The following is a 13,431-nucleotide window of genomic DNA, read 5'->3' on the forward strand; positions in this document are numbered from 1 at the left end:
TAAAGCTGCATTGATTTCCCACTGTACTTGTGCATAACAACGGCTCCATGAGGCAGGCGCTGTGACCCTGCAGTCTGGTGGGAGCAGGTGCCACCTGGCTGGTGCAGTCGCTGCCCGTCCCCTCTTGCTGCCAGGCAGCTTTGTAGTTTCCAGGCTATGCGGGAGTTGAGGCGGGTGGTCAGTAAGTGACGGTGGGGAGTTGGGTGGTGCAGGTTGGCTTGGGGTGGAAGGAGGCGTGGAGAGCCTGGGGAAGGCTGGACAGCAGTTCCGGTACCTGCACAGGGGGGCAGGGTGAGGCGGCACCGGGCAGTGAGTAGCTCCTGGAAACAGCCCTGGAGGTTTTTATAGACGAGTCTGTCTTCAGCTCTGCACCCCTTTCCTGCTGAGTCCGGGTGGAGGGTGGAGGCGTCGAGCGCTTGTTTCTCCAGGTGAGGGCCCGTCGGACACAGCCAGTGTTTCCTGGAGTCCCCTCACCTGGGAACGTGCCCCTGCTCTTTTCAGAACAAAACAAATCTTAGTTAAACTTGACACATCGCCTTTCCAGAAGATGTTTAAGTCTGTATGCCTGTTAAGTCACCTAACTTTAAAGAGTAATGATACAATATGCTTCTTTTTAGGGGAGAAAACCTAGCTGATTTAAAAGATAAAATCAGAGGTTGGGGTCGCAGCATTTTGGAGGAGACTTGGTTTATGTCCTAGTGGGCAGCAGTGTTTCCTCAACTGTTGTGTTTGCTCTATTATTACATTACAGAGGTGACACTTCAAACATAGGGAAATGGAAGGCAAAACAGCCCCCCCCCATTCAGAGATAAACGTTATCAACATATTCATGCCCTTCCTTCTGCTGTTTTCACTGTTCACTTTTAATTTTAAGACCACGTTCGTAGGATGGATATATAATTGTTGATGTTGACTTTAAAAGCACCTTTCTTGCTAAAAAGAGTATTTTTTCACTCTGGAAAATTTAGACAACATGTTTTGTTTAAAAATTAGTTACAATACCACCGTGAAGTCATCAATGTTTTTATACATTTTCTTGGTCTCTTTATGGACTTAATATATGCAATTTAACAAATTGGAAATAACGTAATTTTATGTATAAAATGTTTCTTGGCATTAGAGATGGAGCAGAGAGGAGGCACAAGGCTTCCCGTTGACTGAGGTCCTCCCAGGGTGTGACCAGCGGCCTCCCAAGTTTAGGGTCTGCACGGAGTAAGATTTCTAAATCGCCTTACACCACACCCCCTGCAGCCATGCACCCCTTTGATAAGGGGGTGTACTCTGATAGATTTTTCAAGACAAGAGTGTGCTGGATCTGAAGCTGTTTCAGCTGCTTCTGAAGATGGCAGCTCTGGGACGTTTTTTGCCAGCTCTTCCTCAAGACCCCACAGATGCCACACCCTCGTCTTTTGGAATCCATTGTTAGAGAGAAGCCTGAAGCCAGTTTGATTTTTGCTTCGTGGTAGGAAACTGATGTTTTCAGGCTTTTCCCCTTTATTTCCATAATGAAGATGATGTCCCACCTCATCCAGAGGTGTTTTTGTTTCCTTGTCGGGAATGCCCAGCCCTTATATGCCTTTTCAGGTCCTCAGTCCCTTTCTCAACTTCCTCGCAATCCTCCCCATCTCATCCATCTTCACTGTAATTCTGTTATTTTTTTCATTTTTGTGCTCACTTTCCCATGCGACTTTTGTTCTTGTTTCACGTGCCAAACTTTATGTCTGAGGCTCGGGGGCCGTGTTTTATCCTGTCTGCCTCTGCATATACTTTTGAGAAGTGGGCGTGGAGGTTGCCCCCAGGTGCTGTTTCAGCTGGACTTGCCCAGACTCTGTGAATTGGGGGCATCGGGCAGAGCCCATGTGGCTCTGTGGTGGGCCGTGTTGCTGAACCGTACGTCTGATGTTTGGGGACCGTGTTTCATTCTGTCTGCCTCTGCATGTACTTTTGAGAAGTGGGGTGGGAGGTTGCCGCCCAGGTGCTGTTTCAGCTGCACCTGCCCAGACTCTGTGAATTGGGGGCGTCGGGCAGAGCCCATGTGGCTCTATGGTGGGCCGTGTTGCTGAACTGTACGTCTGAGGTTAGGGGGCCGTGTTTCTTTCTGTCTGCCTCTGCATGTACTTTTGAGAAGTGGGGGTGGGGGTTGCCCCCTGGGTGTTTCAGCTGTACCTGCCCAGACTCCCTGAAGTGGGAACGTCGGGCAGAACCCGTGTGGCTCTACAGTGGGCTCTGGTGCTGACAGAGCAAGAAGCCGCACTCCCAGAACGCGCTCACAGCTGTGGGCAGGTCTGGGATTGGGAGAGGATCATTTCCTTCTGTAAAATACATCTCAACTGTTATCCAGAAGGTTGGCTGTAGGCTTTCAACAGCTTCACTCTTCTTAGTGACCAGGAGACAATTCACTAAACAGAGTTGTGGTCAGGGTTTAATTAGGAATTTCTGCGAGAGGCTGGCGGGACAGCTCCCTCTGAAGCCTCCTGCAGCCTCCCCGTCCCCACTCTTGGGCCCAACCACCTGCATTGGTCTGTGGAGGCTGCACATTCTCTGTTCTCCTGAGGGGCTCCTGGACTTCGGGACAGCCTTGGTAAGCTGATGTGTAACTCCCAGTCTCTTCTCTCTTTAAGTAAGTACGTTCATGGAATCCTGATCTTCTAAATTGTTTCATCTTTTTAAAACAGCCACAGCTTCCTAAGCCACCTTGTGTCTGAGTGTGAATCACTTGTTATTTTTCACTGCAGAATGAAGAGAACTGAATCGTAGTATTTAGAGGGTGATGAAAAGACAGAGGTTAGGGTATTCCATTTTCTCACCTTTTCCTTACACTATTTCCTTAAATGCACCCCTCGTACGTCTGTGAAGTTCTTCCCAATTCTGTAACGTCGCTCCATCCTCAAGTGGAACATTTGTGAACAGTAACAAGTATTGATGTGTACACCTCTGCAACCCAGCTGGAATTAATGCTTCTTATTTATCAATAGATGGTCATCGGATGGCCTGAGGGATTCCCTGTGCATTGTTCCTACGCCAACGTGCCTCCTTGTGAGTGACATGCACATGGCGAGGGCTAGGGAATCTGAGTCTCTGTGATTCGAGTAGTGACATCGTTTACGCAAGGCAGGTGGACGACTGTTTGAGCTTGGCATGCTCCTGGGTGGCACAGCACAGCTGACATGGCGTGGGGCAAGGGCTTGTTCCACGAGCTTCTGTTTTTGTTGTTGTTGTTGTTTTTGTTACTTTTTTTTGACATGGAGTCTCTCTGTGTCGCCCAGGCTGGAATGCAGTGGCGCGATCCAGGCTCACTGAAAGCTCTGCCTCCCAGGTTCACGCCATTCTCTTGCCTCAGCCTCCTGAGTAGCTGGGACTACAGGTGCCTGCACCACGCCCTGCTAATTTTTTTGTATTTTTGGTAGAGATGGGGTTTCACAGTGTTAACCAGGATGGTCTCGATCTCCTGACATTGTGAGCCACCCGCCTTGGCCTCCCGAAGTGCTGGGATTGCAGGCGTGAGCCACCGTGCCTGGCCTGTTTTTGGTTTTTTTTTGAGACAGAGTCTTGCTCTGTCATCCAGATTGGAGTGCAGTGTCATGATCTTGGCTCACTGCAACCTCCACTCACTGCAACCTCTGCCTTCCAGTTCGAGCAATTCTCTTGTCTCAGCCCCCCAAGTAGCTGGGATTACAGGCATATGCCACCATGCCTGGCTGATTTTTGTATTTTTAGTAGAGACAGGATTTTGCCATGTTGGTCGGCTTGTCTTAACCTGTTGGTCCCAGGTAATCCGCCCTCCTTGGCCTCCCAGAGTGCTGAGATTACAGGCATGGGCCACTGCACCTGGCCCTGTGTTTGACTCTTAAATCTTCTTTTTCTTTTTAATATTTCTCTTTCTGGAGGGCCACTCAGTGGATATGGAGGAAGAGTTCACAGATGTCCGTATTACATTTGTTTCTTAAATTAGCCTCCCTTGAACACCGCTCTAGGGTACAGACGCATGAAGGGCTGAAAGGGTGGTTGCTTCCCAGTAAGTGTGAGCGTGGAGCTGGTCTGTGAGACTCCGGTGCCGGTGAAGGCACCCGTGTGAGATGGCCTGGGACGGGGGTGTATAGAGCCCTGACCGTGGAACACACCCTTCGGCTTTGATGTTTCAGGCCATTGCTCTGGTCATCAGTGAGCAGAAGGTCTAACAGCAGTGATATTTATCACTAGCTGTGTTGGTCAATGTGTTAGGAGGGTGAACCTGTTTGACTTAAGCTGCTTGACTGGTTTGCATTTAAATAGACACCTGGTGACCTGGTGCCTGGACACTTGCTCTGTGACCTACCCCACGTGGCTTCTCCCTCTGCTATGCATTAGATGAGATGGGCATGTTTAGGGTGGTGTGGCCCTCGACTGGAATGCATTAGAAGTGCAAACCCTGCCTCACCCCAGACCTGCCCCACCCCAGTGTGACTTTTGGAGGTGGAGGCCCAGAATCCTTCACCTGCCCTCCAGGTGGGCCTGAGGATGCTGAGGTTTCAGAGCACTGCTTTGCTGGCACACCAGCAAGTCCTGCTTACAGAGACCAGGATGTGAAATGGCAGGTTACCAAATTGTATAGCAGAAAAATAGAAATGTTTCCTTAGAATTGGTGTAGGAAGAAAAATGATTTCCTTCACCGTATCTGGAAAAGATTTCAAATTAGCAGGCACTATTTTTAATTATTAGTGGTCTCTTGTATTTCTTATCTTTTTTTTTTTTTTTTTTGATACAGGGTCTCACCCTGTTGCCCAGACTGGAGTGCAGTGGTGCAATCTTGGCTCCCTGCAACCTCCGCCTCCTGGACTCAGGTGATCCTCTCACCTCAGGCCCCTGAGTATCTATCTGGGAATACAGGCACGATACCACACCTGGCTAATTTTTGTATTTTTTTTTTTTTTTAGAGACGGGGTCTTGCTATGTTGCCCAGGCTGGTCTCAAATTCAAGCATTTGTCCTGTCTCAGTCTTCCAAAATGCTTCTGTGCCCCTGTCCCAACAAGGAAGAACAAGAGATGTGAGCCACACTCCTGGCCTCCTGTCTTTCCTTGTTGGAACAGGAATGGAGAAGCACTTGCCGCAGCTGACTTGAGTATATCCCGTTTTGCTTTGTTTTCCTCACGGGTAACCTGGCAGTGCTGTGCACCAGTGCTGCTGGCCAGCTGTTTTTTCGATGGACTGGCAGAAAATGAAACTGAGACCTGGGTTCCTTTCTCCCTGGGTACTGACCAGGTGGGAGAGGAGGGACGTTATCTGAGTATCATCTTCATGAGGGCTGGTGGGGAAACGTCAACTTGAAGGTGCCTGGGATCTAAGGCATGAAACCCAGCAGTGCAGCGGAATATAGGGGATGTAGACTTGGGAGCAGAGACGTGTGGGCCGGTGCCCTCGTTCCTGGTGGGTTTTGAGTGCAGGAAAAGGTTAGTGAACCAGCCGAGGTCACGGAGCAACCTGCCAAGACCTGCCTGGATGTATGGCTAGCTGCCATGCTGGCCCCACAACTGCCCATTTGGGGATTCCTTGCAGTTGCAGACCCACCTAGGAGTCCGGAGAGCATCCCAACCATGACCTCAAAGAACGAGGTGTTGCCTTGAGATCCTCCAAGGTGAGGGTAGGATTTTTTTTTTCAATTAGCAATAATTTGTTGTGAATGATCTTGGACCTATTTTCCACTTCTTTGTATAGGAAGAGAGAATAAAAAGTCTCAATGTGCCAGATGCAACATCAATGGATAATGCTGCGATTTGGTTTCCTCCCGTGGTCCAAAACGCGTTCTAGAGATGCCGCTGCTTTGTGTGTACTTGAGACAAGGGTCTAAATGTATTAGGGCCTTGATATAATCTGTAAGACAGGCACAACATGCCTATTTCAAAGAGGCACTAGACAAGAAAGCGTGCTCTACTCAGTACAATGAGAACGCTTCATTGTCATAAGCAAAGTAAAATGTCTCCAAGACGAGCTTGCCATGCATTTAATGACCTTGGATACGAGCTTCCTAAACCTGCCAGAAAGTGCTTCCAGCATAGCTTCATGCAGTGGTTTCATGCAGTGGCTTCAGTGGAGAATGTGCATATGCGGCTCATACTGAGAGCTGGGCAACACCCTCCTGACCTGACGGGTGCCCATGTGTGAACCGTGAGCCGGGCATCCTGACTTGACGGGTCCCCATATGTGGACCGTGAGCCGGGCAGCACCCTCCTGACCTGACGGGTCCCCTTGTGCCCATTGTGGGACCTCCGTCACTCAAGCAAGTGACACGCGTCAAACTGAATGCAGGGAGGAGGGTCCAGGATTGCGTGCGGGCTCCGTGTCTCGTCCTTCTGAGGCCTTCTGGGAAGCCAGGAGGGCAGTGGGGACTTCTGTGTGTTTCCTCCTGGTGGCTGTGAATTTGTAGCAATGGCTTTTTGCCAAAGGGCCCAGAGGCGGAATCAGAGCCTGTCTTGGAAAGGATGACACCTTCACGGGCACCTTTTTCCACCACTCCAGTGCTCCTGTGATTTTCAATATGTGCACCCTGCAGACTTCAGCCTGCTAGTGTCTTGGGGGAATAGATACCAGGATTGCTCCAATGCCTGCAAACCTGAAACAGGAATTTCTCTGCATGAAGCTGGTCACCAAAATGGGAGGTAAGGGGAGAGGGGAAGGAACTTCTTGGCCTCGTCAGCCCTTTTCTTGAAACTCACAGTCAAACTTTGTCAAATTCTAGGTGATGGTGCTTCAGGCGATGCACTTGTGTATGTTATGTCTTGTTTTCTGACTATGGTGCTTCGAGAATTTAAATATTAAGGTGAAATTGCCATGCACAGTTGAATTGGCACCATAATTAGACTCTCTGTAAAGCCTTTTGGTTTCCTGTTAGAGTGACTTACCATTTTTTAAGTTAACTGAAGCAAACTCACTCTGCTTTCAGCACGAAGGAACCACTGTATAGTTAGGACATCCAATTTAATAGAATTATCCTAAATAAAGTGTGCTCTTTTCATAAATTTTAAAAATTCATTTATTCATCAAACACATATTGAGTACTTATTATCCTGGTTGCTAGTCACTGTTCATATATATTTTTAAGGAATTACTTCCACCTAGCTCTGAAATAACATTGCATTTAGAATTTAGCCCAGAGGTGATTAAGCATGAACTTTTCTCAGCAGTCTTGTTTTCATTTTTACTTGAGAACATGTTCTCAGACTCGGTGCCCAGCTGACATTACCGTGCGTTGCCCGAGGCACACACCTGCCCGGGGCTGTGTCTCTGGGGCTTTAGAGCAGGAAGGAAGGGCTGCCAGGTGTCAGGCCCTTCCATGTTTCCCTGGGGTAGGAATTAGGCCTTGGGCAGGAGTCTTGGCTTGTCTTACTGGATTAGCTGGTGTCATTCAGTCAGCTCTGCCTTGGTGTTAAGCTCTGGACTGACACTGACCTCTGAGTGGCAGAGGAGAGGATGGCGATTTAGAATCAGTCATGCAGACCGAGGCACCCAGCGGGTCTCGGATAAAAAGTGGTGGCAATTGATCATTTGCCTTTTTGGGAGAACTGTGTGGATTGACTCAGACCTCTTCCTTTTGATTTTATCTTGAGACTTTGTAGAAGCAAAAATGCCTTTAGAAAAAATTAAATGATGGGCTTTTGTAATGTTTGTGTCTCCCCAAGATTCACAAGTTGGAATCCTCACCCCCGAGGAGATGGTGCTGGGACGGGGAGCTTTGGGCGGTGAGGATGTTGTGAGGGTCTCATAAATGGGATTTGTGCCCTCAAAAAGGGACTACAGAGAGCTCCTTCGCTCCTTCCACGGTGTGCGGACCCAGTGAGAAGGCGCCGTCTATGAACCAGGAAGCCCTCACCAGGCAAACCCGTCAGGCCTCGGCTATGGATTTCTCTGCCTGAGACTGAGACTGAGAGCTGTGAGAAATGAACTTGTGTCGTTCGCCAGCCCCCGCCCAGCCTGTGGTATGTTGTTAGAGCAGCCTGGGTGAACGAAGGCAGGTCGTGAATTTTCTGTCGTACTTTCTGGCTTCAGATACTTGCTAAGGAGATGTCACCATCTTACCCAGGTGGCACTGTCTGGAATCAGACGTTTCGTTATGATTTGACGCTGTTCTTGCCCCACGCCTGTGCCGTTCACACCTCCAGGTGTCTCGGCTGCCCACTGCCCCTCCAGACGTTTCTGATTCGGGATGTGATACTGGTCGCGGCCGTGCCGTCAGTGACCAGGAGTAGGAGCTCGCTCCCCTCGTGAACCAGCAGCCTCACCTGGAAGCTGCCGAGAAGCGTTTGACAGAAGGTGATCACGCCTCAAGACTGAAACTTCCTGTTTACAGGGAATGGAGGTGCATAGTAGGGAATTTAATGATGGCCCTAGAAACAGATGCCTCTGGGGTAGGGGATATTCTGCAGGACAATGGCCCCGGACTCTCGAAAATTGAAGATCACAAATAAAAGGGTGCGAGGCTGTCCCTGACGAAGACGGGGAAGGAGAATCCCTCGGCGCAGTGTGTGGCCCGGATAGAAAAGACATTTTCGGGACGATTGTGCTTACTGAACATAACCTGAAATCGTTCTTGTCTGCTGATGATGGTACTGCGGCTGCAGAGGGGCCCTTATTCCTAGGGAATGTGTGCCTGAGGACTCGGTGAGGCAGCAGGAGCCTCTCACCTTCAAGTGGCTCCAGAGGAGAAACAAATCTGTCTCTCTGTCTGATCTACAGAGAGAGTGAGAAAGCAAATCTAGCGACACATTAGCAGTTGTTGGAGCTCCACGTGGAGCAAACTTGACCACTCATTGTACTGTTCTTCCACTTTTTAAATATGTTAGAACATTTTCATAATGAAAATGTGGGGAAGTAAAAATAAATCTGGAAATTAGAACGGAAGTGAGCCCAGCCAAGTGCTCTTGGGTTCAGCCGTGAAGAGCCAATGGTCCGTTGGTGTTGTCTTGATTCGTCGTGGGGATTTCCTCTTCCTGGGTTCACCACCTAGTTTTCCTTTTGATAGTTGTTTTATACATAGCTATGAACATAGGTGATGCTGAAAACACACGTTTAGTGTGGTTTGTCATTAAGAATTTGGAGAACTGGCTAAAGAAACCACTTGTACAGAGTTGAGATGAGCACTGCCTGCCTCAGCGTCTGTGGTAACGGCTTCATTTGGGTGCAGAGCTTGGCAGAGGTTTGAGTGACCCTGTCTCGATGGTCCTGTGTCAGAGGAGAAGGTTAAACGTCACCACCGAGGGCCCTGTTGAGCCTCTGGGCCGGAAGTAACCTCCCCCGGGCTGGTGAGGCAGCCTCTGGGGGTCTTTCCTGACAAAGCCCTTCACTGAGCACCTCCCCGACTGCAGGGCCTCGAGGTCTCACCACCTCCAGCCTGAGCTCCCAGTGCCCAGGGGCAATTTCCCGCCTTCCCTGGGGGCTCAGGATGCCGGCTCCCGGGGCAGTGTCCGCAGCTGGGCCCCTCCTCCTGGGCTGGGGGTAAGGCTGGGCACGGCCTCCTGCTATGTCCCACTGGCCACTTCACGACAGCTGCAGCCCACACTGCGTGGCCGCTCCTGCTTCTGTTGGATGAGGAGATGCAGGCCTTCACCGAGGCTTCCCGGCCTTGCCCCTGCTGGCCCCAAGGCTATGCCGCTTCCCCCTGCCCAGCCCCTGGTCTCTGTACAGTGTCTGTCCAGGATGTCTGTCCATCCGTCCTTGACATTCTATCCAGACGCGGCCACTGTCATCCTAGTCTGTGAGGGGTGAGCAGAGCCCAGGTGCGGTCGATGTGGAGACGCTGATGGACTTCATTGTGCAGGGAAGTGAGTTCCTTCATATCCACAGCCTCTGCGCAGCCAGCTGGGAGCGCACCCCATTCACTGGTGGATGTGCCTTGTTTTTTAGCCCAATCGCCTACATTAGGTCAGACAAGTCACAGTTGCCTGCGTTTCCGGCTTTCGTGACCATCCGCCTCCCTCCTCTGCCTGGGGCTGAATGGTGGGGTCTGTCGTGGGTTCGTGGGAGCCTCTGTTCTTGTGAGGCCACCAGGGACTGTTATCCAGGCTGATTCCATAGGAGGAGTTTGGGGTGAGCTCCTCAGCGAGAGTTGGGAAGACTGTCGTCTGCGTAAACCTTGCTTGTTCGTGGTTATTCCTCTCAGTCTTCTTAAATTCTGAAAAATTGGGGGCCAGTTTGAAATAAGGATTTAGGTATGGATTGGTGAGGAAAGAACGTTAATCTGATTGAGTTTACGTTGTGTGTGATAATTTTATGCTACCCTCGGGAAGAACTGAAGATGTTGACAGTGTTGTGAGAATCATTTCTTTCTTTCTTTCCTTCTTTCTTTCTTTCTTTCTTTCTTTCTTTCTTTCTTTCTTTCTTTCTTTCTTTCTTTCTTTTCTTTTTTTCTTTTCTCTTCTCTTTTCTTTTCCTTTCTTTCTTTCCTTTCCTTCTTTCTTTCTTTCTTTCTTTCTTTCTTTCTTTCTTTCTTTCTTTCTTTCTTTCTTTCTTTCTTTCTTTTCTTCCTTCCTTCCTTCCTTCCTTCCTTCCTTCCTTCCTTCTTTCTTTCTTTCTTTCTTTCTTTCTTTCTTTCTTTCTTTCTTTCTTTCTTTCTTTCTTTCTTTCTTTCTTTCTTTCTTTCTTTCTTTCTTTCCTCTTTCTTTCTTTTCTTTTCTTTTTTTTTTTTTTGATGGAGTCTCACTCTTGTTGCCCAGGCTGGAGTGCAATGGTGCAATCTCAGTTCACTGCAATCTCTGCGTCCTGGGTTCAAACAATTTTCCTCCCTCAGTCCCCCAGTAGCTGAGATTATGGGCACTCACCACCATGCCCAGCTAATTTTTTGTATTTTTGGCAGAGATGGGGTTTTGCTTTTAAGGAGATTGTTCATTAAGTATTAATTGGTGGCCTGCCGTTGAACTAATGTTAGTGTAGTACTGACATCATCAGCCACGGCAGAAACTTACTTGGCATCCCTGGAGAAGAGGGCAGGGAAGCATAGTGCCCTGAAACCACCTCATTCTCCAGTGCTACTTCCAACTCTGAGCTGATGGTCATTATGAGTGGATCTGCCCTGAACAAGTAGTTTAGTGCAGCTGCCTTGGACAGGCAGGTTAAAAGTAACAAACCGCCACAAAACTCAGCTAATAAAATGTCAAGAGAGACATGGGGCGCCAGGAAGGGGTGAGGCCTGTCTCCCTGTGTACCATCTGTGTGGAGCCTCAGTACCTAGGACACAGCGTTTATGCAGAGGCCCAGGTTTTTATTAGCATTTCCCTGAATAAAATGTCACTTGTGAGCTGCAGACTGGGAAGCTTTTTCTGATGATTAGGTTTTGTAATGTGGGATCATCAGTAGGCAAGGTGGACCTGAGGGCTGTAGGATCTGGAGACTGTCCAGGGCGGCTTTCTGGGGATGACAGGCTTGTCTCGTCAGCAGTCAAGACACCAAAGAGAGTCTTCCTGAGAATAAAAGAAAGAAGCTTTTAAGGAAAAAAGCAGTTTCTCTCTCTGGGAGTTGAGTGCATTTTCCTACATTTATTCGGAGATGTTCCTTGGTTCCCACCATGTGCTATTGCCCCGCTATGGGGTAGGGTCACCCCACCGCGTACCTAACCCAGGAAAACTCCTCTGCGGTGATTTCAGAGGCTGTGTGCATTTCTCTTGCCTCAATGGGTGGAGTGAGTTTTTCTTCCTACTTTTTTTGGTCAGTTTTCTTAATCTAGCGTACCTTGCGTAGAGAGCAGTCCACCTGTAACCAGTTTGTTCCTGGAGGTGCTGCAGTGACCTTGGTTACGCGAGGGCCCCGTGGCTCAGGATGGGTCGAGGAAGGAGTGTGTGTGTGAGCAGTGGGCACTGGCCAGAGGCAGGGGAAGTGTGGCCACTTGTGGCTTAAACTCCCCCCATGCGCTCTACTGCACCGCTGGGACGTGAACACTCTCGCCCTGGACGTTTTCTCTGAATGCTCAGTGCCCAGGCTCTTGGGTACACAGGCGGCCCCGGGGTTTATTTGAAAAAGGTGTCATGAACAGTGAAGTAACCCACGTGCCTAAGCTTTGATTGACATGAAGGAATGTAGAGGCTGCTGAAATCCTGGTCATTTTAGAACAAAGTATTTTATTAACAGTTTTCTAAAAGAAAGAAATCGTTAAAAAATTGATCCCTGTTGAGGTAGAACGATCTCGTCCTCATGCTTCTCAGTTCTTTCCAGAATCAGCTTCCAGTTCAGCTGCACAACAGGTTCTGCTGGTGGCTGGAGCAGCCCAGGCAGGTGCTGTTGGGTCTGAGTTCACACTGGTGCCCGTGTGGTCTCCGGTTATGGTGTGGGCTGTGGGGTCTGAGTTCACAGCATTGCCCATGTGGTCTCCAGTTACGATGCTGGCCGTGGAGTCTGAGTTCACACTGGTTCCTGCGTTTAGAACGTGAGTTTGACGTTACTGTGGTAAGGGGTATCCTACACGTCATAATTCCTAGTCAATATCGGGTATTTAGTTAAAATAGAGTCAAGTATAGAGAGGCATTGGCCCCTCTGGCGAAAGGGCAAGGCACGGTGCTTTAGGTCCAGGTCCCCAATATCAACTATGAAAATAAAACGTTGTCAACTCCAATTGCAGCCCTGTCCTCAGCGGGTCATTGTTTATGCTAACAATTATAAACAGCGTGAACTTGCTGTCCTGAGAGGCAACACACCCTCCATTCTCTCTGCAGTGCAGCTGCCTTGGTGGATGGAACATGCCCCTCCTCCCTCCCTCCACCCTCCTCTCTCCTTCTCTCCCTCATCCTCTCTCCCTTCCTCCCCCCTCCTCGCTCCTACCCTCCCTCCTCCTCTCTCCCTCCCTCCCCCCTCTCCTCTCCCTCCCTACCCCCTCTCCTCTCCCTCTCTCCTCTCCTCTCCCTCCCTCCTGCCTCCTCTCTCCCTCCCTCGTCCTCCTCTCTCCCTCTCTCCCCCCTCCTCTCTCCCTCCTTCCCCCCTCCTTCTTCCTGTTTTCTCTCACCATTCTCCCTCCACCTTCTCTCCTGGGTGAAGGGCAGAAGAGAAGAGACCTCTGGAATCTTGTGTTTCATCCAAGCAGCTTGGAGGCAGCATCAACAGCTGCAATTTGGCTGCCCCAGCAGGTGCCTCAGGGCAGCCTTTCTAATGGGAGTCCTGGAATCATGTCTTTCCTTAATGTGCCCTAAAGGCTGGAGGACATGAAGTGAAACAATGCTCCATGCTCAGTCCTGTGATTTTGTGTATTTATTGGACTTACTTTGAAATTAAACTAAATGATACTCAAAGTGCAGCATGAGAAAAACGAAAAAACAGGCTACGGTGTTTGAAAACCAAACAAAACCGTTTGGTTTGTTGGTTTGTTCTTAGACCTTCACAGACTCCTAGGTCACACGTTTCAGTTTCTCAACGAGTGACGTTCTCTGCGGAAGCCGTGTCAGCCTCTTGTTTGATGATGTCAGCCACAGCAGAAAGAA

Source organism: Macaca fascicularis, chromosome 15 (genome assembly GCF_037993035.2).
Source record: "Macaca fascicularis isolate 582-1 chromosome 15, T2T-MFA8v1.1".
Taxonomy (NCBI): domain Eukaryota; kingdom Metazoa; phylum Chordata; class Mammalia; order Primates; family Cercopithecidae; genus Macaca; species Macaca fascicularis.